Raw genomic sequence first — 22707 nt, forward strand, 5'->3', positions numbered from 1 at the left:
TCCCTGGCCCCATAGGCTTGTTCAAACATATGAGTCTATGGGGGCTATACCAAACATAGCATAATGTGAAATACATTTAGTCTAGCTTCAAAAGTCTCCATAATCTATAGCAGTCTCAACAGGGTTAAAAGTCCAAAGTTCAAAGTTTCTTCTGAGATTTATCCAATCACCTAACTGTAATCCCCAAAGCAAGGCAGGAAACCAGCTGGGCAAACTGCAAATTCTGTACCTTCATGTCTTCAGATCTCCAACTCATTTTTGTTGACTGCAACAACTTTCTCTTGGGCTAATTCCACTCCCTGTTAGCAGCTTTCCTCAGCAGATAGCCCATGGCTCTGGCATCTCAAATATCTTGTGGTCTCCAAGGCAACTTCAATGTTATAGCTTCTTGTTTCAATGTCTGGGATCCACACATGATCTTCTGGGCTCCTCCAAAGGGCTGGCATCACTTCTCCAGCTCTGCCCTCCATAGCACTCTAAGCTCAGGTTGATCTACTCCACTGCTGCTGTTCTTGGTGATCATCCCATGGTACTGGCATCTCCAATACACTGGGGTCTTCTGCTGTAACTAGGCTTCACAATAGCCTCTCATAGGCTCTCTTCATGGTGTTAAGCTTCAACTCCTTTGCATGACCCCTTCAGTACTGGGCCATTAACTTTAACTGAGGCAGCACCTTCACCAATGGCCTTTCATGGCCTTACAGTGCTAAGCCTCAGTTGCTCTTCATGACACTTTCATGCTTCAAAACCTGTACCACCTGGGTGACTCTTACATATTACACGTACAGCTGCAACATGACTTGGCTGTCTCTGGAGCTTCTTTGTGCTCCCAGAAAACATTTCCCAGAAGATTTTGCCTCAGTGATGCTGGTCTCTTCTTAATCACCACTAATTTCTTAGCTCCAGCTAACCAGCATCAGTTGTCCCTGTAGTCCCTTCTATTATTCACTCTAAAGCCAGAGCCACGTGTCTGAAGCTGCCAAGTTCTGCTACTTACAGGAGCTGGAGCATGGCCCCCTTGTTCTATTACATTATCACTAGTTTCTGTTTTCCAGTTCCTTCATTGCCTAAACTTGGATGTCCTGAAACTTGCTTTGTAGACTGACTTGGGATTCAGAGATCTGCCTGTCTATTTCCTAAGCACTGGGATTTAAGCTGAGGTCCACCAAGGCTGGATTTAAGTTTTTCTTCACCAAGAACTTGCTTTGTTGTAGGCTGGCCTTGAACTCAGAGATTTGCTTGTCTTTGCCTCCTGGGATTAAAGGCTTGTACCTAAATTTAGCTGGGTGGGATTTTGCCCCACCTTGCTCCCTTAATTCTTTTTTTTTTTTTTTTTTTTTTTTTTTTTTTTTTTTTTTTTTTTTTTTTTTTTTTTTTTATGGTTTTTCAAGACAGGGTTTCTCTGTGTAGCTCTGGCTGTCCTGGAGCTCACTCTGTAGACCAGGCTGGCCTCGAACTCAGAAATCCGCCTGCCTCTGCCTCCCAATTCAATTCAATTCAATTCAATTCAATTCAATTCAATTCAATTCAATTTAATATCCTTGAACACAGGATTCAGCTTCATTTCACTTCCTGGTGTTCCTTTAAAATTTAAACCATATATTTTACATTTTTCCTTTTTCAGTTTGCTATGCTTGTTTAAAAGGCCCTTCATCAGAGTTAACCAGAGAACAAAGTCTCTGTTGGGCTTTTTTGAGACATCCTTTGTTGATGCAATTAATATAAATCTCTTTACCTTAGCCGCAGGCAGTCTCTTCAGACAATGGAAAAAAGCAACCATGTTCTTCATCAAAACATCACAAAAACAGTCTCTCTGCCACATAATAAAATTATCTATGGAAATCTCTTGGGCCAGCAGGCCTACACAGTTGAAAAGACACTCAGCACCAGTGTCTTTCATATTCCTACTAGGATGTCCCATTAAACCCCACTTAAAGCATTCCATGGCTTTCCAAATCCAAAGTCCCAAAATCCACATTCTTCCAAATAAAAGCATAGTCAGGCCTATCACAGCAATATCCCAGTCCCTGGTACCATCTTTTATCTTAGTTATCTTTTACTGCTGTGAACAGACACCATGACCAAGACAACTCTTATAAGGACATTTAATTGAGGCTGGCTTACAGGTTCAGAGGTTCAGTCCATTATCCTCAAGGTGGGAACATGGCAGCATCTAGAAAGGCATGGTACAGGAAGAGCTGAAAGTTCTACATCTTCATCTGAAGGCTGCTAGGAGACTGACTTCCAGGCAATTAGGATGAGAGTCTTAAAGTTCATACCCACAGTGACACACCTACTCCAAAAGGGCCCTACCCTCTAATAGTGCCATTCCCTGGACCCAGCATATACAAACCATCACACATATAGACAGACATATACATTTGGTAGATGGAACAGAGCCCTCAAAAGCCACACTTTATTTCCTTTCTCTGGTAGTTTATACCTTCTTAGAGAAAAGTTCTTTATAAAATTACATCATGGATAAAATGTTACACACTAGGGGAGTTACAGAGGATGTCCATAGTAAGTTCAAAGCAGTGTTTCATTCTATAAGCTCATTATAAGTTCAAAGCAACAGTTTCACATGGCCTTGCTTTATCATAGTGCATACTTCATCCTTAGACCTGATCTAGAATGAGTGTTTTTCCTTGATCACAAATTCGTTCCAAGCATAATTGCATTATCCTAATGCAATTAGCCTGTGACACTTGAAGATTTACAGAGCTCTATTTGCAGCTTTATTCTATAGAGGGGTTGGAATTACTTATATAAATTCAGGAATTCTATAAAATCATTATCTGGAAATATTGAAATTATGAAATTATCAATTTGTTTACATAGCATTACCATATGAAAGTACATCTTTATTTTGATTCTGAGGGAATTTTGCCCAATGGGGTGGGCCGATGCCCAGGAATCATTAGGCTGTGTAACAGTAACAGGAAAGGCATGTCAGCAGTGAGAAGCAATCCTGGGATAAAGTCTCTGAGCACCTTGCATCTCAGAGCTCACCCATCACAGCCATGCAAAACAGTGCACTGTCTCCAGAAAACTCATTTCCATACCTTATTACTCTTTCATAGATGGCTTCTGACAAAGAATCTATATAGACACCCTGGTCAGCTGTCTTCAATTATTTAACTAATAGGGATGACATGTATTTTGCCTGGTTTTGGAAAATTGACTTAGCTGAGTGAATGAACATTAAATAGAGGTAATTTTAACTTCATAGAAATAAACATTGCAATACTTCTTAAAAATAGTCGAGGATTTCTTGTTGGGATAGTGACCTCTTTCTGGAAGTTTTCAAGGAAGGCTGGTGTCCTTATTTCAGAAGGAATTACAACTTTGAAAGAATTTGCATGGAATTCTATAGCATCCAAAAGATAATCTCTAGAAGAGTTCAGTAATACTGTCATGCTGGCTTCTTGGAGCTGAACATTGTGGCTTCAAGCTTCCTCTTGTCTTCAGACTAAGGCAAGGGACCCAAGTCCTCACACTTTATGGGCTCCTGTAAAGTTTGGGAACAGAGAATCCGGAGGAGGTAAGAAAGCAGATATTAAATGTTAGCAATAATTGTCCTTCCTTCTTATTTTTACCTTTTAAAACTTACACTTGGTTAATGTGCAGTAATTAATGCACATTAATTAAATAACAAATTAATTAATGTCCCCCTATCCTTTTGCCTCTCTGTTTTCATTTTAATTACTTTTATCCTTTTCTTTCACTCTCTGACCTAATTGCTGGTACCAAATTCAGGCTTCATGATTCATTGGTGAGTTTGGTAGGGATGCTGTGAGGAATAAGACCTGGGAAGTCTTTAAGTGGTTCTAGGGATCTCCCTGCTCCCCCACCCCAAGATTTGTCACCCCTCATTTTCAAACTGATCCTTCCTCTTCCTTTTCAAGTCATGCCTCTGGAAAGTAGAAATCTCTTTCTGGGCCTTCCATGACCGTTTGGGAGAATCCACAGGAATGAACCAGGAAAATAACCATAATTGTGTTGGATGCTCTGGGGTGTCACTAAGGAAGCCCAAAGTTGAGCTATGCTGTGGGGAACCACTGGCTATGGGAGATAATTGTGCAGTGGAACAAGGTTTGTTGGAATCCAGTTACACTTTCAGGTAAAACATACAACAGATTTCAAATGGTTAATATAAAAAAAGAACTGAAAGACACCCACAAGTAACATTTTGAACATAAATGAAAATCGTGGATCAGTGGCGTAGTGCCACCTCATACACACGAGGCCCCAGCACCGCTCTCCAGCACTGCAAGAGACTGTTTTCTTTTATTTCTCTGTACTTACACTTTATTTTGTTGTTGTTTAATTTTTAAGTATAGGTGTTTTGTCTGCATGTTTATCTGTGCACCACAGGTATGCCTGATGCCCTCCGAGGCCAGAAGAGGTTGTCAAATCTCCCGGAACCAAAGTTACAGGTGGTTGTGGGTTGCCATGTGGGAGCTGGGAATTGAACCCAGTTGCTCTGGAAAAGCAGCCAGTTTTCTTAACTGCTGAGCTATCTCTATGGCCTTTTACTTTTTAAAATGTAGCTATGATAAATTTTAAATTGGGGCATGGTTGACACTTTTGCCTTGTCTTGTCCTAAGGAACAATACTGCTCAAAACAAAAAACCAAAAACAACAATAACAACAACAACAAAACCCAAAACCTCCAATCCCCCCAAAAACAACAAAACCAACCAACTCCCCCCCCCAAAAAAAAAGCCTGTGTTACTTAATGTGTGGTCTCTGTACCAGCAGCTGCAGTAACACCTCTTGGGGGCTTGTGAGAATTGAGGGTCCAGGAACCTGGGTTGTAGTTCAAAGTCACTCACTGGGTGACTTCTATCACTCTTGTCTTAGGTAAGGTTTTATTACTGTGCTCGGTGACCACGGCAACTCTTGTAAAGAAAAACATTTTTTAACTAGGGCTGGCTTAAAATTCAGAGGTTAAGTCCATCACCATGGCAGGAAGCATGGCAGCATGTAGGCAGACATGGTGCTGGAGAAGGAGCTGAGAGTTCTACATCTAGGTTCTCCTGGCAGCAGCAGCAGAGAGAGAGAGAAAGAGAGAGAGAGAGAGAGAGAGAGAGAGATAGAGAGTTGAACAGAGAGACAGAGAGAGAGAGGAGAGGAGAGAGAGAGAGGAAGCGCCCCAGTGACATACTTTCTCTAAGGCCACACTTCCTAATAGTCCAAATTCCATATTTATTTATTTTATTCACATGAGTACACTGTCGCTGTCGCTGTCTTCAGACACACCAGAAGAGGGCATTGAATCCCGTTACAGATGGTTGTGAGCCACCATGTGGTTGCTGGGAATTGACCTCAGGACCTCTGGAGCAGTCAGTGCTCTTAACCTTTGAACTATCTCTCCAGCCCCTCTCCATCGTATTTTTGGGGGGCAGGATCTCACGCTGAACCTGGAGCTTCCTGCTTTGCCTAGACTATTTGGCCAGGGAGCCTCAAAGATCGTATTGCTGTTTCTGTCTTCCCAAGCACTGGAATTAACAACAATGTGTTGGTGTGCCTGGATTTTTACATGGGTGTTAGGGATTCAAGCTCAGGTCTTCTTGCTTCATGGCAAACACTTCACTGACTGAACCATCTCCTCAGCCTCCAGATTTGCATTTTAACTAGCTGCTAAGAGCAGCAATGCAGAAGCACCTTTGAGAAGTATCTTAGCTTTCTGTAGTGCTAGACAGGACTGTGTTTGAACATGGCCACTGCACATGGGTGCCACATAACATGTAAAGTATTTGCAAAATGTCACTGCTGCAACTGTGTGCTGTCTCCCTGGACCACTTGCTTGACTCAAACTCCCGGAGGGATGTTGGTGTGTAATAACATTTTGCACCTTGGGTCATGAGGTGGGAGAGAAGAGGGTGTGTAGTGGGAGATGGAGAAGTGTCTGGAAAAGACAAAGTCCCTGTTTGTGCACTGCAGTTAATGGTTAACTGTGTGTGGACAAAGGAGCCGTTGAGACTGTGGACTTTACTTTATGTTTCCCTCTCTCAACAATTATTGTTTGTGGCTTAATCACCCTCGTGTACAAGAGGGTTCTACCCAATAGAAGAGAGCTGGGCTTTTCATTTAAAGCATGCTCCCCCCCCCCCCCCACTTCTCTAGCTAAGTAGGTAAAGACTCCTGAAACCACAGCAGGCTATTCCACCTGTAAAGTCTGGATTATGCTTTGAAGATAGTAATAAGCAAATGACTCCAGTAGAATCCTTATCAGCTTTATTGATCTATATTTTGCATGACATAAAATTCATCCATTTTAAGTATTTGGGTAGAACTTTTGTAAAAATCAAGTTGAAACGTTATGATTTTTTCCTCAGTCTTCCTGTATGACCAGAGAGCTTGAAATTGTCAGTGCTTGACTGTTTTTGACTATGGTGTGATTTAGCCACAGTGTGAGATGCTGATCCCCAACGTTCTTTCAGAGAGCATTGGCCCAGAGAACTTTCTAGTTAATGTGAAGTCACTACATATTTCATGTCTTCCTGCAGAGTAGGAAGCAGTCATGGATTTGTTATGTTACATAAATATTAGTCTGTTAATTCTACAAGTCATTTCAAATAATTCCTTGTATATCATCATTCACTTAACACTAGTAATGTGTTTCTAAAATAAATTAATCACTATTCTCTGATAGATATCTGCCCCATAGTTAGAAAAAAAATTACCAGCTCTGAAGATAACTAGTATCTTGCAGAATGTAAAAGCGGTAATTTTGTAAGGAAAATAAATATACATGTGGTAAAAGTAAAGAAGAAATAAGAAATAAATGACAGAAGTAAATAAGAAGCCAAAGTCCCACACTTGGACATGCCCAGAGAGCATTCCAAATTGAAATGAAATGTACTTAACATTTTCTTTTCTGTGCCTGATTTCTTCATAATTGAGAAGTTCACACCCAATGGATACGAGGACTCTATTTATAAATGTACATGCATTTTTTTCATTAGATAAAAATGTCTTTTTCTGAGTCTTGTTATTCCTTAAGAAATTGTTTTTGTTTATTTGTATGTGTCCATTTGTGTGTCTCTGTAGGCTTACACATGCTATGGTGTACATAGGTCAGAGAACAACATTCTAGAGTCAGTTTTCTCTGGACACCTTGTGGGCTGGGAATCAAACTTAGGTTGTTAGCCTGAGTGTAAGCACGTCTACCCATTGAGTATCTCACTTGACTTCCTCACTGTTTCCCTTCTTTTTCTTTTTGAGGAAGAGTCTCACTATGTAGACCAGGCTAGTCATATAGAGATCTGCCTGCTGGGATCACAGGTGTGCAGCACCACACCAAACCTGGCCTCTTATGTCTCTCTCTGTCTTTCTCTCTGTCTCTATCTCTGGCTGTCTCTGTCTCTCTGTCTCTCTCTGTATCTCTGTGTCTGTCTGTCTCTCTCTGTCTGCCACCCCCCCTCCCCCAGCTTTCTGTTTTCAAGACAGGGTTTCTCTATGTTGCCCTGGATCTCCTGGAACTTGCTATGTAGACCAGGCTGACCTTGAACTCAGGGATCTGCTGTCTTTGCCTCCTAAGTGCTGGGAGTGTAAGCCACTATCACCTGATCTTTTACACTCTTTAAAATCCATTGGGAAGAGGGAGAAGGGGAGAATAAATAAAGAAGAAGGAATATTGGCCTGGCAGATATGACACTGATAAAAGTGCACCCCTGCCCTTCTCTCCAGCCCATGGACGAGTTGAGAATGTTACTCCCTAATACTGCAAAAGAAGCCAGTCCACAGTCCAGCGCATAGCGCCTGTCAGGTGTGCAAACAGATATACCACACAGGTGTTTGGAAAGGCGGTTGAATGAACCTTTGACCCAAGCAAGCGATGTGAAAGAAAAAAAGAAAACAAAACCTTTAAAAAATGGTTATCAGACATAACTTTTTCACTCAAGAAAGCAAGATGCAAACATACCCAGACATCTTAAGGGGACATTTGTGCTCCTGTCCATGGTGGGGAGGCTCAGAAACGGGGCTCACCAGACGACAGAACGTTGTGTTTTCATGTCTAGGGAGGCGCTTCTTCTCACCCTCTCTGCTCCCAAACTGCTGTGAATAAAAGTGTTGCTCTTACTGTCTCCGGCAGCAGCTCATGATTGACAGAAGGGGAACCCACAGACAGGACTTTCCAAATCACCACCCTCTTACATCCCCTAAATCAAGCCCAGTGAGCCCCTTACTGCTTGTTGGGCTGTAGAGGTAGATTTACTTTGAGCTGTTGTGAGCCATTCCTATTCACCCGTCTGGACATCATTTCCAGGGAAATGGAAAGGGTATGTATAACTATTGTAAAGGTTCGATAAGGCACATTCATGCACAATAAAGGGAGTCCTGCTGTGCCTTTAGCTTTAATGGCTTTGTATCATACATGTTAAATCAGTAGCCTTTCTATTGGTTATTGAAAAGGAGAACATGTTTTCAATTAAAAAAAAAAACAACTTAATATCTGGATAGATATCTGGATAGAAAGAAATGTAGTTGGATGGTTACTACATCCAGAATCATTTTTTTGTCTCCCTTTCTCTCAGCACACCTTCATTTTCTCCTTTCTAACCAGCCCCTACCCTTCCCTCAGTAGTGTAAACCCAACTGGTCACAGACCTCTGTGTATACATGTACATACATACATATGCATGCACACACAGACTGGATACAGGCTTGTGTTTGCTATCTCAGCTGCGGAATGACACACAAGGTGTGTGAGGGGAGATCTAAGGAGATGTCATTCAAAGCTGAGGTTCTATCTGGGGAAGAGGGGGAGGCAGGCAGAAATGGTGCAAACACCATTTCCTTTGACATATGCAAATGTTCACCCGTGGCAGCTCTCAGGGCAAAGCTTGACTTCTGAGCTCTCTAATATGCCTGGAGGTTGCTTCAATTTTTGTTAGGAAAGAAATTTTGGCTGGTAGGAAGAACTGGGGGTGAGTTCCTTCTCACTCTTGCTGTCTTTGGGTTTTTAAGACTGCCTCACTCTCTAGCCTAATCCAGCCTGTGATCTAGAGTAGCCTTGAACTTATGGGTGAGGAGACTCTTGCCCCGGCCTCCTGAGAGCTCAGACCACATGAATGAGTTATTCTACCAGGTTGGATTCCTTTTCTCATTTTGGATTTATTTTGGCTATGTTAGTTTTTCTTTGGTTGGTAATAAATTGTTTACTTTGCTTTACTTGAAGTCGCCATGGAGAGCTATTAACTAAGTAGAATTAAATATCAGTAGTTGCAGTGGCTTTGAGTATTTTTATTGCTTTTTATTCTCTGGGTTCTTTGGTACCAAAGCATTTCAGATCTTGCCATTGCCTTCTGTCAGTCTTCAGATATCACTATACATGTATACATTGATTTTCCCAAGCACTTAAAACTGCTCTTCAGCTAGAGTGTCTTCTCCTTAGAGCATTGAACTCCTCTCCCTATGTGTTGCTTTCTCAGATCCCTTTCCTCTTCCCTTTCTACCTCTCCACAGCCTGTGAGAGTCTTCTTACCCACATCCACCCTTTCAGAAACTCAGCTTTGAAGTTGACATCTCAAGATTTGACCAAGGACTCATTACATCATCACACCCTTATGTCATTATGTATGTCTGTAAATCTATCTATCTATCTATCTATCTATCTATCTATCTATCTATCTATCTATCTATCATCTATCATCTATCTACTTCCCTACCTGAAATAGAATTATGCATAAATACGTTTGTATATTTGCATGTACAAATATTTATATATCTATGTGCTTATTTCTATTACTAAAATCTATGAAAAATTTCAAAACCTGGCTACTGAGTATTTCCCATGAAGCTACATTAGGACCTAGCTGAACAGTTGGTGTCTTCTTAGGTGACTCAATCTTTGTTGCTATCCCTCTAACAGGGCACCATTTTCGGGAAGCTGTCCTTGCTGAGGCTTCATAAGGTTCTTTACAAACACACACACACACACACACACACCACCACCACCACCACCACCAGCACCATCATCATCATCATTATCATCATCAGATCCTACTACAAAAGCCTATACTCAACAAAACTGGAAAATCTGAATGAAATGGATGATTTCCTAGTCAGATACCAGGTACCAAAGTTAAATCAAGAGCAGATAAACTATTTAAACAGGCCCATATCCCCTAAGGATCATGGATCAGAAATTCTATCAAGGATCCCCTTAGTAGAAGTCATTAAAAATCTCCCAACCCAAAAAAGCCCAGGGCCAGATGGCTTTAGTGTGAAATTTTACCAGACCTTCAAAGAAGAGCAAATACCAATACTCCACAAAATATTCTATAAAATAGAAACAGAAGAAACAGTACCTAATTCAGTCTATAAAGCCACAATTACTCTGATACCTAAACCACACAAAGACCCAACAAAGAAAGAGAACTTCTGACCAATTTCTTTTATGAATATTGATGCAAAAATACTCAATAAAATTCTAGCAAACTGAATCCAAGAACACATCAAAACCATCATTCACCACGATCAAGTAGGCTTTATCCCAGGGATGCAAGGTTGGTTCGATATATGAAAATCTATTAACATAATCCACTATAGAAACAAACTCAAAGAAAAAAAAATCACATGATCTTCTTATTAGATGCTGAAAAATCATTTGACAAAATACAACACCCCTTCATGTTAAATGTATTGGAGAGATCAGAAATTCATGGCACACCAGGCAGTGGTGGCACACGCCTTTAATCCCAGCACTTGGGAGGCAGAGGCAGAAGGATTTCTGAGTTCGAGGCCAGCCTGGTCTACAGAGTGAGTTCCAGGACAGCCAGGACTACACAGAGAAAACTTGTCTCAACCCCCCACCCCCCAAAAAAGAAATTCATGGCACATACCTAAACATAATAAAAGCACTATACAGCAAACCAACAGCCAACATTAAATTAAATGGAGAGACACTAGAAGCAATCTCATTAAAAATCAGGGACAAGACAAGGCTGCCCACTCTCTCTCTATTTATTTAATATAGTACTTGAAGTTATAGCTAGAACAAATAGACAACAAAAGGAGATTAAGGTGATACAAATTGGCAAAGAAGAAGTCAAGGTATCACCATTCGCAGATGAAATGATAGTGACCCCACGATAGTCACAAATAATATAAAATACCTTGGTGTGACGCTAACCAAACAAGTGTAAGATCTGTATGACAAGAACTTCAAGTCTCCCAAAAAAAGAAATTGAAGAAGATATCAAAAAATGGAGAGACCTCCCACGCTCATGGATTGGTAAGAGTAACATAGTAAAAATGGCCATCCTACCAAAAGCAATCTATAGATTCAACACAATCACCATCAAAATTTCAACACAATTCTTCAAAGACAGGGAAAGAGCAATTCTAAATTTCATATGGAAACCCAAAAATCCCAGGATAGCAACAACAATTCTTAAGAATAAAAGAACTTCTGGGGGAATCACCATCTCTTACTTCAAGCTGTACTACAGAGCAATAGTGGAAAAAAAAAAAAACTCCATGGTACTGGTAAACAGACAGACAATGGAATAGAATTGAAGTCCCAGAAATAAACCTACACACTACGGACTTGATCTTTGACAATGAAGCCAAAAATATACAATGGAAAAAAGAAAGCTTCTTCAATAAATGGTGCTGGTCTAACTGGAAGTCAGTATGTAAAAAAATAAAAATAGACCCATATTTGTCACCTTGCACAAAGCTCAAGTCCAAGTGGATTAAGGACCTCAACATAAAACCAGATACACTGAATCTAATAGAAGAGAAAGTGGGAAAGATCCTCACACTCATTGGCGCAGGGGCAGGGGAGGATTTCCTAACCAGAACTCTAATGGTTCAGGTTCTAAGACCAAGAATTGACAAATGAGATCTCATGAAACTGGAAAGCTTCTGTAAGGCAAAGGACATATAAATAGGACAAATTGGCAACCTACAGATTGGGGGAAAAAAACTTCACTAACCCCAGATCCAATAGAGGGCTAATATCCAAAATAGATAAAAGAATTCAAGAGGCTAACCTCCAAAAAACCAAACAACCCCATCAAAAAATGGGGTATAGTACTAAACAGAGAATTCACAACAGAGGAATCTTGAATGGAGGAGAAGCACTTAAAGAAACGTTCAAAGTCCTTAGTCATCAGGGAAACACAAATCAAAATGACTGAGATTCCATCTCACACCAATCAGAATGGCTAAGATCAAAAACTCAGGTGGCAACACATGTTGGCAACAATGTGGAGAAAGGAACACTCTTCCATTGCTGGTGGGATTGCAAACTGCTACAACCACTGTGGAAATCAATCTGGAGGTTCCTTAGAAAAGTGGAAATAGATCTACCAGAAGACCCAGCTATACCACTTCTGGGCATATACCCAAAATATGCCCCACCATGCCACAAGGGCACATGCTCCTCTGTGTTCATAGTGGCCTTATCTGTGATATCCAGAAGCTAGAAACAAGCCAGATGCCCAACAATGGAAGAATGTGTATAGAAGATGTGGTTCATTTACACAATGGAATATTATTGTGTACAACAAGGACATCCTGAGTTTTCAGGCAAATAGATGGAAGTAGAAAATATCCTGAGTGAGGTAACTCAGAGCCAAAAGGACATGTATTGGTATGAACTCACTAATAAGTAGATATTAGCTAAAAAAGTACAGAATACCTAAAATATAATCCACAGAACTCAAGAAGGTTAACAAGCCGACGGGTCCAAGTGAGGATGCTTCAATCCCACTTGCAAGGGAGAAGAAAGCAATCACAGGAGGGACCCGGATAGAAGAGGGAAGGGGGAAGGAAAAGGGGGAGAGAAGCCTTGAGAGCCAGTAGAATAAGTGGAAATATGCAACCTCGGGGGTAGGAGGTGTGGGGCGACTCTCTAGAAAGTACCAGAGACCTGGGAGGTGACAGACTCTCAGGACTCAATGGGTGTGACCTTAGATGAAATGCCCAACAGTGGGGAGAGGGAACTTGTAAGATCCACCTCCAGTAGAAAGACCTGGCATCAAGTGGAGGGATGGGGTTGCCATCCCACAGTCAAAAACTCTGATTCAGAATTGTTCTTACTGCAGGGACAAAAATGGAGAAGAGACTGAGTAAAGGGTGGTCCAATGACCAGCCCAACTTGGGATCCAGCTCAAGGAGAGTCTCCAAGGCCTGACAGTATTACTGATGCTATGGTGTGCTTACACACAGGAGCCTAGCATGGCTGTCCTCCGAGAGGTCCAACAGTCAGCTGACTGAGACAGACACAGGTACTTAGACCCAACCAATGGTTTGAAGTCGGGGACCCCTGTGGTTGAATTAGGAAAGGCTGGAAGAAACTGAGGAGAGGAGGATCTCATAGGAAGACCAGCAGTTTTAACTGACCTGGATCCCTGAGGTCCTTCAGACACTGAGTTACCAACCAGGCAGCATACACGAGCTGGTCCAAGATCCCTGACACATATACAGCAGAGGACTGCCTGGTCTGCCTCAGTGGGAGAAGAGGCCCCAGGGAGTGGGGAGGCCTGGCAGGGGCGGAGGGGAGGCATCCTCTTGGAGATGAAGGGAGGGCGGAGGAGATGGTTTGAGGAACTGTGGGAGAGCGTACCAGGAGGAGGGTAACGACTGGATTGCAAAAAAAAAAAAAGTAATAATAATGATGATGACGATAATAAAAGATTTCTTTATCTTATTATCTTTTATGCATATGAATATATCTCCCCAGAGTGGTTTGATTCAGAGAGCAGCGCGTTTAGTTTTTCAGACCTGTAGTCAGAGAACTCTTTACATTTCTCCTAATTCAACATTTTATTCAAATGCCGTTCAGAGGGAAGAGGCTCACACACCGCTGAATGCATGGCAGGCTCCATATTGTATTCCTGCCTTACAGCTAAATGGTAGAGAAATGAGGAGGCGGGGCACAAAGCGGAAGTGAAGAGTCAGACAGGAAACGAGACCTCACGCCACTACTGCTGTGTCTCTCTTCCATGTCATCAGTTTTAGGAAGATTTTCTACTCCTGGTTTGAAGTTAGATCGGACCCCAATCCAGTAAATTTATATGCTGAATTGTCAGGACTCAGAATGAGATCTTTTTAGAAATAAAGTCATGGATGTAATTATTTGAGATGAGGTTGTACTGAAGTAGCTTGGGCCTCTTCATTTAATGTGACAGGTGTCCTCTGAATAAGGGGCAATTTGAACATAGGACAGGCATGCCTACAGGGAAATGTTGAAAAAAAACGTTGAGCCCGTGTGGCAGCACAAACCTGCATTTCCAGGGGCGACAGGGAGGCGGAGGTAGGAGGATAACTGCAAGTCTGAGGCCATCCTGAGCTACATAGCAAGTTCTAGGCTAGCCAGGGATACAGAATGCTGTCTCTGAAACAGACAAAGCCATGGAATGAGGCTTGTCTGTAACAGAGCAGAGGACTTTGTTAAAGGAGAACGGACTTGGGGAAGAACAGAGTATTCTGGGATGGGCAAAATATTGGGTTCAACTCAGATTGCAGCATGGATAAACGACTCAACAATCATACGAATTTTTTGTTTTGTTTTTGAGGAGCAAACCATGCAGAAAGCCCTACGGTGTACCTGCCTCCTGCCTCCTGCCTCCATCCTGTCTGTTACACCACGGATGTCTCATTACTGAGTCACTTGTTCCTGGTCTGTCTTTCTCTCTTGCCAACCTCACACCTGCTAAATTGATTTAACAGAACTGTCATTTCCTCCGTATCTGGTCACCCACCATATTGACCAGGTTTCGATCGAGTCGCTCTCTGCCATCAACTTTCTCATCACACAGCCTGTCTTTAGAGAGAAACGTGTTTTCCTGGTACACAGAATCCTCTTCCTCCTGATGTTTCTTCAGTAATTTTCCATCCTCTGCCTCTGCCTCTGATGCTCAACTACAACTTCCCTCTTGCTGCAAGAGACCCCATCTTTCTCCCACCCTGGAAGACCCCTGAAGTTTGGGCTGTTGTATGGCTTACATGAAATAAATCACAAAGTGCAGCATGAACATTAGCGGAGATTCTTCTTGTGTTTCTTGTGGAATTTCTTGGCACACGACCCTCCCCCCTGTCAGCCTGTTTAACTCTGAGCCCTTCCAGTTGTGTGCATAAACCTCACATGACTCTTCTGTGCAGGTGACCTTGGAAGACAAGTGAATTACCATTCTAAAGTCATTACCATGTCTAAAGTCAGGGTTCTTAAAATCTGGCTGTGTGGAACTGGTGGTCTCTGACATCAGTGCCATCTGGAGACATGTGAGGAAGGTAGACACCAAGTCTGAACCCATCCAGACTCACTGACTGAGGTATTGTGGGTGGGCCTAGCGTGTGAGCCTGACCTGTGAGCCTGGCATGTGCTCAGGTGTGAGCACAGATATAAGGTGTTGATCTTCCTTTTCCATAGGGTAGTATCCCCAGATGCTTCCTTTCCTGATAAAGAGGCTCTGTTTTTAGACTTGGCTGGTGTGGTGGTTTGAATAGATTTGGCCCTTACAGACTCATGTGTTTGAATTCTTGGTCCACAGGGAATGGCACTATTAGGAGGTGTGGCCTTGTTGGAGGAAGTGTGTCACTAGGGGGCGGGCTTTGAGGTCTCTGATGCTTAAGCTCCACCCATTATCCCTACAGACTCTCTTCCTGGCTCCCTTCAGATCAAGATGTAAAACTCTTGGCTCCTCTAGCACCATGTCTGCCTGCCTGCTTCCATGCTACCTGCTCTGATGATAATGGACTGAACCTTTGGAACTGTAGCCAGCCCCAAGTAAATGTTTGGTTTTATAAGAGTTGCTTTCATCATGGTGTCTTTTTGCAGCAATAAAACCCAAACTAAGATAGTTGACTCAGAACTTACTGTGTAGCTAAGGCTGGTCTCAAACTCTGGGCAATCCTCTTTGTCTTAGTCTCCTGAGTGCTGGGATCAGAGCCATGTGTCACTACACTTGGTTCTCAGATTTAAGGACAGATTTGGGGGGAAGTTATAATTCTTACGCTATAAAGTTTAGCTTTTTACAATATTCAGCTTTTTTTTTTTTTTTTTTAAATTCTCCTTTATAGCTTTCAGACAGGGTCTCACTTTGTAATCCAGGCTGGTATTAAACTCACAGCCGTCTTGCCTTTGCTTTCTAAGAGGTAGAATATAATGGGTTAAAAACAATCACATTCATGGAGTTTTCAATCATGAATTGAAACACGGAGTTCACCAGTGTTAGAACATTTCACCATCCCCAAAAGCAACCTTACTCCCGTCAGCCATTGCTTTCTGTTCTCCATCTCCTTTGGCCCCTGGAAACCACTGTCTGTCTCTGAGAATCAAACATGACGTGGCCCATTGTGTTCTGGGTCTTCCATCAGCTGCTGCTCTCCAAGTTCGTCTATGCTGTAGTGTGTATCAGTATTCCATTCTTTTTTATCACTCGGTAATATTCCACCATTTAGGGGGAGTACATTTGGCTCATCCCTTTGACTGTTGATAGACAGCTGGGTACACACTTGACTTTATTCATCCAACACTGGGTGTAGCCATGTGAGTCAAAACTCTGTAATAAGGTCAAAGAGAGGACCTTATCAGACACTGTTATTTGTGTTTCTCCTTTCCATATCCACCAGACTCCCAACACAGCAAGAACTACTCAGTGTGCCCATGGTTTGTTATTCATGACATTCTCCTTGGGTGCTAACCTTGCCCCCTCCCCCTTTCTGTCTTCTAGTCCTTACTTCTTGGTGTCTGGGGCATGAATGCCTTTGACCAATTAGCCACTTCCCAGAAGTGCTAAAGATACCACGTTCCAATGTGCAGATCTTTTACAGACCGGCCAACCCAGAGCCCACAGTCTCAGCCTCTTCACACTCTGTTTTGGCTTTCACCCTACAGCTACTGTTTGCCTACTGGCCTGATCATCCTGGAAACAGGATGCAGGCATCTGGAGACAGCCCTTATGCTCCAGAACTTACACAAGACTTCTATCGAACAACCCTAAGTCTGCTAGCTGTGTGGCATCCTCCGTCCCTCAGAAACCACCATGAGAGCTCCAGCCACTATTGCCTGGTTCTATTGCCCCCTCAGCCACCTCACTGCTTCCCAGTGTGGCCCTTTATGGTGGCTCACTCTCTCCTCTTGGGATCCATAAGGAATGAACTTTTATTGCCACCACAACCCTTTCCTGATGTGTTGGCCCTGTCCTACTTAGACAAGAACAAAGCCTAATGAGACAGCTTGCCCTGGCACATTGCTGGATCTCTGATATTTGTGCTGTGTCCCAATTAAATGTGATGCCTACTCAGTCTAATTAATGTCCTGCTGATACCTGAACTTGCCTTGTAGTATGTTAGATTTCCCTTAATATGAGGACACAAATATTTCTACATTTTTACAGTTGGAATTACTTATCCAATTGTTTTTCTTAGTGGTTTTGTATATAGATATTATTTTATTTTACTTAACAAAAATCTTAAGCTTCCAATGGAGAAACAAGTCTTTAAAAAGACCCAAATCCAGCCAGGCAGTGGTGGCACACCCTTTTAATCCTGGCACTAGAGAGGCAGAAACAGGCAGATCTCTGAGTTCAGACCAGCCTGGTCTACAGAGCAAGTTTCAGGACAGCCAGGGCTACCCAGAGAAACCCTGAGTTGAAAAAGAAAAAGCAATGCAAAACAAAAATAAATAAAGACTCAATCCTAATATACCACCACACAGAACATGTTTTATGGAACAACACATGAGCCTTCTCAGTAGACATGGTGACAGGTAGTGAGTGATCTTATTCAGGAAGGGTTAATGGCATTCTTGCAAGTGCTCTGTCTACAAATGGTCTTCAAGCCCCCTGCACACATTCCAACAAGCCAACTATTTATAGTAACAGCTTGCTGTGAAAGAGAGGGTGGCCAGTTTCCTTATCTCATTTGAATGTGTCACAGGCTGTAGCACATGGCTGGTCACCCTCAGCCCTACTAACATTTGGATCAGCTACTTTATTGGAGCACTGGGGCAGAAAAGAGTCCTTCTTGGGCATTATAGAATTCTAATGTATGTACATAGTTACTGATTTTTGAGACAAGGTCTCTATGTATAGCCTGGGCTAGCCTCAAACTTGTAATTCTGGGACTCTGCAAGTGTGGGAAACTGAGTTCGATCCTGAGGTGTCATCAACGTGTTAGCAGGGGAGTAGGCAATCATTGAACATTCATCTGAAGGTTTATGAGGATGGAGAGACAGTCCCTTCTTCGGCACAGTCACAGATACACTGCTCCCGTAGACAAACTCTCCCAGTGTTCCTGTAATCAACCATAAAGAAAGCCCCCAGCTACCAAGACATGAAAGTACAGGGGCACTTGATGGGAAGAAGAGAGGGATCGGTGGGAGTGGGAGGGAACGAGAGAGGATAATGGCGGAGGGAGGAGTGGATATGGTTAAAATGCGTTATGTACATGGATGAACATGTCACAATGACGATCACTGTCATGTAGAATTAATATATGTCAATAAAAACACATGAGAAAAAGTCTATGCTGGGCGGTGGTGGTGCAAACCATTAATCCTGGCACCTGAGAAGCTGAGGCAGACAGATCTCTGAGTCTGAGGCCAGATTGGTCTACAGAGCAAGTTCCAGGACAGCCAAAGCTATACAGAGAAACCTTTTCTAAAAAAGAAAGAAAGAAAGAAAGAAAGAAAGAAAGAAAGAAAGAAAGAAAGAAAGAAAGAGAGAAAGAAAGAGAAAAATATGGGCATAGTGGTGTATGTGGCCATCTCAGTGTGTGGAGTCAGATTCAGGAGGCTCTCTGGAGCCCTGTGACGAGCCAGCCTAGCCTGGTCAATGAGCTTCAGGCCAATGAAAGACCCTGTCTTGAAAAATAAAAAGTGGATGGTCCCTGAAGAACAAAAGCCTCACCTGAAAGTTGACCTTTGACTTCTACGCACACACACACACACACACACACACACTCACTCAACACTCATACACACACACTCACTTATACACACATACACATATGCATGCACACACATACCTACTTACACACATACATACACACAAGCACACACACATACTCATACTCACACACTCATACACACACACTCACTTATACACACATACACATATGCATGCACACACATACCTACCTACACACATACACACACACAAGCACACACACATACACATACTCACACACTCATACACACTCAGCCTCCATCTTGATTGCATCTCACACCCTGCTTGCCTTATAAGAACTTGACAAGCATCCCTGATTTTTGCAGGAAACATCCATGTTTCATGGGATGATATCTGAGGTATTTTATCCTGTGGCTCCCCAGTGAAAATAAACAAAAATGTTTCTGAACATTGTCAAATATTTCTGGAAGTTGAGGGGGACAAGTGTGGTGGTAAACTCTCTGTGGGTAACCAGTATGCTATTGTCTGAAGGAGCCCTAAAATGTAGCAGCCTCCTTGCTGGGGGGGAGCTCTCCGCACCATTTTCTTGGTGGCGATGGTCATTAGCAAAGACTATGTGAACAGCTTCAGTCCATTTTCACTTTTCCCCCTTGAGTTGACCAGCTGGAGCTGCCTCGTAGCATCCTATATTTCCCAGCAGGCCTCAGCTTGCCCCCTCCTCCCCCCCAACCCCCCCCACCCCCCGTGATTGCAGAGCAGCCCCGGGAGTTCTGTGGAGGAAGGTGCTCTGAGAAAGGTGGAAATCTCAGGAGCTTGGGCGCACAGATAGGGGCCTGTAGTCATGGTTACATCACCTGCGGAGCCTGTGGCAAACAGTTCTTTCTGACCAGGCAGAATGGTCCTAGTAGGCTTGACTCCTACTAGCAAACACACTAGCTTAACACGCTAGCAGGGAGGAGGCATGTGCATGCTACATTAGAGTATCTGCATATTAGAAGATGGCCCGCTGCAGGAAGAGGAGCGCATGGCTTCATATCCATTAGGTGCATTTCACGCATTGGTTAAAGCAGGAAGTACACTTCCCGCTTGGACATTGCTTTATATTTTAATTATGTGCAGAGTGGGACATTATGACATTTTAATATTTAGAGGTCCTTTGAAGGTCCTGCATCTGGACAGGCAAAGCCTGGAGTTCTGCGCTTTAAGGAATCCTTCAGGTACCTTTTATGTACACTGATATTTACGGACTATCACATTAACATTTATAACTATGTTTAGAAATTCATATTGGGTGTTGGGAGTGGGATGGCCCAGCAGCTAAATGCTTTCATGCCTGACGACCTGAGTTTAATTCTCAGGATCCACACTGTGGAAGGAGAGAACTAGTTCCCAAATGCTATCCTTTGGTCTCCACATGTGTACCATAAGATTACACACACACACACACACACACACACACACACACACACACACACACACACACACAAATAAATAATAAATTTTAAAGATGTTGAATATATTGGGGCTGCGGCTGTAGCTCAGTTGACAGATTGCCTACTTAGTATGCACGAAGCCCTGGGTTCAGCCCCAGCCCTTTGTATTCTGGATGTGGTGGCGCACATCTGCAGTGTCAGCATGGGAGAGGTGGAGGCAGGAAGAGGAGGAGCTCAAGGTCATCTCTGGCTGCCTCAAAAAATTGAAAAGTTTATTGGGAACTTTTATATGTCTACACACACATGCACACGCACACACACATACAGACACACACACAATTTTTTTCTTATATTTTTGATTGTGAGCCTAGCCTTTAACGGCTGAGCCATCTCTCCAGCCCAACAATTTCTTTTTTCTTAAAGAAACAGAGTCTAGCTATGTAGAAAGACCTGTCCTAGAACTGTAATCCTCTTGTTCCTGCCTCCTGAGACTTGGGATTACAAGTGTGTACCACCACACTGTATTATATTTTTTGGTGCAGAAAATTTTAAAAATATGAAAAGGGAGAAGGAAAGTAACACAATACAGAGAGCTTACAACACAAGACTGCCATATCTTCTGATAGAGTCGGTTATCTGAGTCAATTTATTATTTACAATTTAAAATCTATCTATCTATCTATCTATCTATCTATCTATCTATCTATTATCAATTTATCTAACTCTATCTATCTATCTTCCATGTATCTATAAATCATCCATCCACCTATCCGTCTTTCAGTCCAAGAATTACTCCTAGTGTTCTGTACATATCAGACAAGTCATCCCAAAATACACACAGCTAAGACTCACAACTACCGAAGGTTTAGAAAGGAAAGCATTGATTTAGTCTCCCACTTTTCTCTGCATTCTGGTTCCCGAGGCTCTTTGTTAAGAGTCTATATTAGTTTTTTTCTGTATTTACTTTTCTAAGCAATATGGTCATATTACACAGTTAGTAGTTTATCTTGGTTATGATTGTCTTGGCTTTCATAGTTGAGGATTTAGTTCATTTAAAAATTTTATTGTCTATTTTTTGAGGCAGAGTTGGGGTTTTCATCAAATCACATTAAAAAAATGGACTTTAAGCATGAGGGTTAAGAGCAAGAGGTGCTCAAGGAGACACACGTGAGAACATGTGTGTGGGCTTCTCTGAGAGTTTTAGGATTAGCTCTCTCTGACACACCTTCTCTGCTTCTCTTCCTCATCCTTCTAACCTGGTGATCTCCCCCTGGGAGAGCGGGGACAAGTGATAGTCATATCTTCCTATTCTTGGGTCAAATTGTTCATTGTTTTGCTTTTCCTGGAGTTAACCAGTATAACGATTATGTTATTTAAAAGTTTTAAAAAATAGTTTCTAATGGGTCTACCATTTATGAATGGTATTAGGATGAAAATGGATCATTTATATTTAATTCTGACAAAATAATAAAATCAGGAGCTCTTAGAGATAGATTCTCATGTTATGTACTTGTTGACTGAGAAGACTGAGAACCATCACAAAAGACTGTATGCTCTTGCACAAAAGCCATGGTAGTGTCACACAGACACTTCTGTAAGGGCAACTGCCCGAGTACTCTGGACCATTGCCAACCTTGTTATTAACAAAAGAGTTAGCACTCAAAACCAACCACATAGTCCCCCTGATTTCACATTGTCAAAATGTTCCTTGCTTCAACATATTTGGATTTGCTCAGACGTTCCTCTGGTGCATGTATTCAAGTCCATTCTTGAATAATTATCTCTGAAAAATACCTTCATTATTTAGCTTGACACTATACACTCAATGTATTTTTACTCTAACCACTTCAACAGATCTTTTCCATATAATTTCTTGTAATGGCTTTCCAAATGCTTGAACATATCACACAACCCAAGCCAGCTGAGATGCCTGTGAGAGGTCCTGTTCGTCCCCCTCTGTCTCAGTTAGGCTTTTACTGCTGTGATCAGACACCATGACCAAGGCAACCCTTATAAGAACAACATTTAATTGGGGCTGGCTTACAGGTTCAGAGGTTCAGTCCATTATCATCAAGGCAGGAGCATGGCAGCACTCAGGCAGGCATGGTGCAGGCAGAGCTGAGAGTTCTACATCTTCATCTGAAGGCTGCTAGTGGAAGACTGGCTTCCAGGCAGCTAGGATGAGGGTCTTAAAGCTCACACCCACAGTGACACACCTACTCCAACAAGGCCACACCTACTAATAGTGCCATTCCCAGGACCAAGCATATACAAACCATCACACCCTCCATGTTTGCCTTGGCTGGTCCAGGTCTTCTCGCTCCGAGCAAATGTGATTTCCTGATCTGTGTCCAAGTCTTCTTTTCTGTTCTTGTTTCTAGAATTCACATGAGATGGCT

At 42.4% G+C, this 22707-nt stretch overlaps 1 long non-coding RNA gene across 2 annotated transcripts; it reads right to left on the bottom strand.

Moving 5' to 3' along the window:
• Positions 1–1334: 1334 nt before the first annotated feature.
• Positions 1335–22459, bottom strand: LOC143441814 (uncharacterized). 2 transcript variants are annotated; one of them, XR_013109507.1, is made up of 3 exons: positions 22353–22459; positions 7934–8067; positions 1335–3511 (listed from the first exon to the last, which is right to left on the bottom strand). It is a non-coding gene; the product is annotated as an uncharacterized LOC143441814 (long non-coding RNA). The 2 variants fall into 2 exon arrangements; XR_013109508.1 differs by lacking the exon at positions 22353–22459 and adding an exon at positions 16231–16293.
• Between the last annotated feature and the right edge of the window lie 248 nt (positions 22460–22707).

The sequence above is a fragment of the Arvicanthis niloticus genome, chromosome 3 (assembly GCF_011762505.2).
Source record: "Arvicanthis niloticus isolate mArvNil1 chromosome 3, mArvNil1.pat.X, whole genome shotgun sequence".
In the NCBI taxonomy this organism is placed as follows: domain Eukaryota; kingdom Metazoa; phylum Chordata; class Mammalia; order Rodentia; family Muridae; genus Arvicanthis; species Arvicanthis niloticus.